The sequence below is a fragment of the Octopus bimaculoides genome, chromosome 20 (assembly GCF_046866305.1).
Source record: "Octopus bimaculoides isolate indiv1 chromosome 20, ASM4686630v1, whole genome shotgun sequence".
Taxonomy (NCBI): domain Eukaryota; kingdom Metazoa; phylum Mollusca; class Cephalopoda; order Octopoda; family Octopodidae; genus Octopus; species Octopus bimaculoides.
The window spans coordinates 1,571,109-1,577,590 of record NC_142947.1 but is presented as its reverse complement, the minus strand read 5'-3'; the positions used below and the strand labels follow the sequence as shown (position 1 = coordinate 1,577,590).

At 34.0% G+C, this 6,482-nt stretch overlaps 1 long non-coding RNA gene across 1 annotated transcript in view; it reads right to left on the bottom strand.

Moving 5' to 3' along the window:
- The window catches only part of LOC128250327 (uncharacterized), a 10,745-nt gene extending 5,189 nt beyond the window's left edge, over positions 1 to 5,556 (bottom strand). The window contains exon 1 of the long non-coding RNA XR_008266354.2: positions 5,442 to 5,556. This is a non-coding gene — a long non-coding RNA (uncharacterized LOC128250327). The remainder of the gene's footprint in view (positions 1 to 5,441) is intronic.
- Positions 5,557 to 6,482: the final 926 nt, after the last annotated feature.

Genomic DNA, 6,482 nt, shown 5'->3' with positions numbered 1-6,482 from the left:
TAAATAACAATATTAGAAAGCACATTTTTATTTCTCACTACGTTTCTTTCGTTATATATATATATATATATATATATATATATATATATATATATATATATATATATATATATATATATATATATATATATATATATATATATATATATATATATATATATATATATATATATATACTTTTTTCTAACAGAGACATATTAGACTACTGTCATGAACTAAGGTAGGCTAAAGTTGATTACACATCATTTTTTTTTATATCATACCTGTGTATCTGCTTCAGTTCTTTATCTTCGAACTTCACTAAAAATTGTATAGCAACAGAAAAAGAAGATAATGCTTTTCACAATAGTTTTGTCAGCAAATGCATAGCTTATACAATTCATACATACATACATATATTTATATATGTATGTATATACATATATATATATATATATATATATATATATATATATATATATATATATATATATATATATATATATATATATATATATGTATATAAAGATATATATATATATATATATATATATATATATATATATATATATATATATATATATATATATATGTATATACGTATATATTTATGTACACAGGCATCTACAGATATATGTATATATACGGGCATACATGGATAAACACACATATGTATATATACATATATATATATATGTATATGTACATTCATGCATACATACACAGACATATATGCATGTATATATACATGCATAAATATACATATATCTGCATCTTTGTATACATATATATATATATATATATATATATATATATATATATATATATATATATATATATATATATATAGAAATGTGTATATAATTATATATATGTCTGTGTTTGTGTGTGCAGCACAGACACTCACACATGCACTCACATACCATTCCCACCATGCATAATATATAGATAGGTAGATATAAAGATTACGCAAAGAGATTTGTTTACACAAGTTGCATTTATGCATATCTACAAGTAAATATATATACTCTCGAATGTATGTATTTTTGCACGTATGTATTCTTGTGTGTGTATGTGAGAGAGAGAGAAAAAGAGTGCGCATGCGTCTATTCAAACGATTTAATAATACTAAGACTCAACACTGAATAAGTGAAAATTTTGTGAAAAGCTAATACAAATATAAAACAATCTAATATGGAAGACATTTAATGCAAGTTCAGCACAAAAACAGGTTGCAGCACTTTATGACTCCATAGAATAAACTGACAGATTTGGCGTTGTGCTGCTATCTTAACGGTTTCAAATGCTATTATGTCTATTTAATATCACATTCTTTTGTTATCCGTTCATTCAAGCAATAGCTAAGTAATTCTGAGCATTTTTCTCCAAGACAATCTGATGTATTACCCTTGCGTTTCCTACGAAAACCACGAAGCTATTTAGTAAACCCCACGTCAGGTTTGAATATGATAGTCCATTTTTTTTAATACAATGTGTATTGCATGCTATATTTTAAAAAAAAATCTTTTAATTCTTTCACTTATTAGAGTGCGTCCATGCTGGAGCACTGCCTTGAAGAATTTTTATTCGGACAATTTATCTAATTTTTAAAATCTGATATTTAATCTATTGGTCAGTCTTGCCGAACCGTTAATATTACGGGGGAGGTTAAAAAAAAAAACGAACACTAGTTGCAAGGCGGCTTTGGGGAACAAAAACAGACACAAAGACACACACACACACAAACACACACGTACACACAAACACACACGTACACACAGATACAGATTTTCCATCCACCAAACTCGTAAGGCTTTGGTTGAACCGAGTCCATAGTAGAAGACACCTGCCCAAGGTGCCACACAGTGGGACTGAACCCGGAACCATGTGGTTGTTGCAAGACAGCCGTATATGAAGTACCTTCGTTTCCTTAAGCGGTACGATGTGACTGAATGAAAGGTTTACTACAATTTTTAACAAAGTTCTGAGAATTCTTTAAAAAAAAAGAACCCCCCAAAAAATAGAGATTTAAAATTGTTGGAATGAACGATTCACGCGTTTCGTTTTGTTTATTCTAAATTGGGACAGACATATGGACGACAGGAGAAACAAGAGATGAAAGATTGATGTATGGCAGAAAAGATATAACATGAAATACTTCAGAGATTCGGATTTTACTGAACAAATGATTAGAAGAAAGAAAAAATGAGAGTGTGTAGAACTTGTGTTTGTGGTGCGTTCAATAGAGAATCATCGAATCGCATTTATTTTTAAGCGGTGAAAGAAGCTGTATGTCATGATCAAAAATTGTACTAATAAGTTCCATGGAAGAAAACTCATACAGAATTTTGTTTACTTTTGGTAGCAGAACGAAAAAAGCCCCTCCCAAATCTGCTAAAATGTCATTGAAATCAAGTTTGTCTTTTATCCTTCGGGGATCGATAAATGAATTTAAAATCATTCCACAGCGGTGAATGGGTGCAGTTATTTAAGCGTTTGTGAAAATGGCTTGCGATATTTGATACAGATCTTTACATTTTGAGTTCAAATTGCACTGAAGTCGACTTTGCTTTTTACCCATCGGGGGTAAAAAATGTCCTGTTGCGTCTGACGTCGTGTAGGCGGGGACGAAAGGAGGCATAACGTCGCCATTACTAGTGATCACACCAAAGACCAAGATGTTGTCTGGTCCTCAGATTGCACTGTCCTGAGATTGACACCCAAACACTCTGAAATGTCCGTATCGGAGCTCCCGGTGCGAATGACAAGCGGTACATGTCGTTTCCAAATTTCTAGCAGAGTGAATTGTGTGTTGGGGATGTTTTTGTCACAGATCCTACTATACTGTGTAGTCAACATAATCAAAATCATACGACGAGTATGCCCAATATATATATATATATATATATGTTCAATGGGCTGCTTTCAGCTTCGCGTCGACCCAACACACTTACCCGAGGTGGCACGCTGTGAGGATGATCAGGGAGCCATGTGGTAGGGAAGCAAATTTTAATTTTAATTCAGAACTTTTGAAAACAAGAAATTTCTACTACAGAGCTAGAGGCAGTTTCAGGCGGGTTGGAATCAAAAGGGTTAATCGACTTGCTCCCATTTCTAACATATCTGACCTTCTTCCGATCATAAAAAAAAAATTCTAAAGCTCGAAAAACCGAAGAGCGGAAATAGAAATCTGGATGCCATATCTCAACGAGGACTTCATTTCGTGGATTCTGCTTTTCTGGTTTTTAAACATCTGCCATGACCTACATTATCTGTCATCAACTTGTTACGAAAATAAAATTTCTCACCAAATATCTAACAAAAATATACTTCTTAAAGTTCTTTTCTTTTTTGTGCTTTCGGCTGTCAATTCCTCCGCGGTTCTGTAATATAATTAGATATAATATGCTTGGATTCACTCACACCTCGCTAAAGAGTTGACCTTGCATCAGTTCTAACACATTCAACAGTGCACTCACTGTGTCGTGCTGCTTGCTTTCAAATACCTGAACTAATTGAGTTGCAATATATGGCAATGCACATACAACCATACATACATACATTTATACATGCATGAATACATACATGCATAAAGACACATACATACATACACGCATACATACACACGTACGTACATACACATATACAAACACACATACATTCATACATACACACATACGTACATACACATATACATACATATATACACGTGTACATATGTGTGTGTATGTGGGTGGATATGTATATATATATATAAATATATGTATATAAACACACACATATATATATCCACACGCACACACACACACACACACATATATATATATATATATATATATGAATGTATATATATAGATATGTATGTGTCTATATATGTTATGTATTTGTATATGTCTATGTATGTATATATATATATATATATATATATATGCATGTACGTATATTTATATATATATATGTGTGTGGTTATATATATATATATATATATATATATATATATATATATATATATATATAGCTGTACCTGTGCGTGTAGAGGTGGAGGTGAGTGGCCTATGGGAGAATGATATCTTATATGAAACAAAGAATTTTATTTTTTAGCATCTTTTTCTTTTAGTCTTCAAATGACCAGAAGAATCTCTGGTTACAGTGTTACAATCTATTATTTGCAATTCAATTTAACTTGCAACGCCTACGGCTATACGTCTTACCTATTTGCCGTTTGGCAGACATTACTTAACGTATAGACAAAATACATATATATTCGTGGCACTCCGTCGGTTACGACGACCAGAGTTCCAGCTGATTCGCTCGACGTAAAAGCCTGCTCGTGAAATTAACGTGCAACTAGCTGAGCACTCCACAGACACGTGAACCCTTAACGTAGTTCCCGGGGAGATTCAGCGTGAGACAGAGTGTAACAATGATTGCCCTTTGAAATACAGGTATAACAGAAACAGGAAGAAATAGTGATAGAAAATTGTGGAGATTTAAGTGTTTTCGCTCAATAAACATTCACAACGCCCGGTCTGGAAATCGAAACTGCGACCTTACGACCGCGAGTCAGCTGTCCTAATCACTGGGCCATTATGCTTGTGCACACATACATAAATATACATACCTACATACATAAATTCGTATATGTGTGTGTATGTATTTATATGTATGTATATTTAAAAGTAATTCAGCGCTTTTTTTTCTCGAGTTGATTCCTCTCGAAACGTACTCCACAACATTGTCACATTCTTTGCAAAGATATAATTGCTAAATAATATTGGCCAACTGGTATCGTCATTCGAGCATGGGGTGGAATTCCTCACGGTAATTGTTGAGGCCCAATTTTAAATCCATCATTTCGGATACGATAAACAAATTCCCAGTCCATGAATCCGGAATAGCGAAATCATCAATGCAAAAATGTCAGGGCATATGCAGAGATGTCATGTGTTATATAGTGGTGAGCCCTGACCTTCTGAAGACCGGCCCTGCGTGACAGACATGTCATGTGTTATATAGTGGTGAGCCCTGACCTTCTGAAGACCGGCCCTGCGTGACAGACATGTCATGTGTTATATAGTGGTGAGCCCTGACCTTCTGAAGACCGGCCCTGCGTGACATTGGCACCGGTTTCTAACGGGCCTTCACTTTTCTCAAGGAAGAAACCAGTGTCGGGTTGAAGCGATATTTCCTTGCATGGGTCACTGCAGGTCACCCTTACACAGATGGTCCAAGACAGCGCCTCAAAGAGGAGTTTTTCAAGGAGTTGGCCCGTCCTTCTATAGGACATACCTTGGCCCCTAATTCAATTAACCGATTTAACCTAAGTGAGTAATATAGTTATTGTTTTGTAAAGAAACTTCAGATGGCACAGTGTTGACTTAGCGCGACAGTATCATCTTTGGGTTCACCAAGAAATTGATTAGTTTATTTGCTGGTCTGAACGTTTTACAATACTGACTTACCTCGGAGGGGACACTGTATAATATTTGTTAGAGATTCGGTATTTCTGAATACAATACTGGTCGGTAACAGCAGGAATGCCTGAATTCTGAGACTTGTTCGTTCAGAGTTGATTTACTAGAGAACAACAGAAAACAAATCTTTTAAAACATTGTATTTTGTTATGTTTAGTAGGGTTGTTTTTCAAAGAATATTATCCAAATTGTTCGTAGAATCAATAGCTTTATGTTCAGAATATTTTGTAAATAAGAAGAGCTGTGCGTTGACTGTGGATGATACACTTTCCCTTACGTGCTGTCAATTATATTTACCAAAATAATGCTAAGAATGGGTAATAAAGACATAAACATTGAGATCTCTGACTCACATGAATAATATTGAAACAAAGTTGTGAGGAATACAATAGACAAAGTTAAATTTCAATGTTATTCTATACTTTATAGTGCATCTATAGATTTATGCCAACACTGTAACAGACAGTTGTAAACACATTGCCTATATAAAATATCTATATCTAATATTTATTTCTACGAAGACATTCTATATAAAGATACGGGTTTTAGAACAGTCTATCATTGGTCAAACTCAATAGATTTACTCTGTAGTACAGAGCAGCATCAAAAGCAAAACTCACTACTGTATCTATTTAGTCAACTTACGTAATCAAATCAAGTCATGTATGCATTCTGTAAATTACTGACATGGCAGCAGTGTTGAATTTTCATTCTAAAATTTTCTCTGCGGTATTTCCGATGACCATAATTACCACTAGATTTGTAAATTAAATACATACGACTTTATCGTGCTTATGCACTGTTCCAGGGATGTCTAAAACAGGGACCTACTAGAACTACCGCGGATATAAGTATTACATATGTGTATGAGTGGGTGGATGTTATTATGTAGTATAAATTTATACGGAGTCTAGGGAAAACCAACTGATCGAATTGCGCCCAAACCCACATAACGGGGTGGGCAGAGATGACAACAGCAGGACTTTTCGCTTGGCATTTATGATATCCATACAGTAATGTGTGACTTAG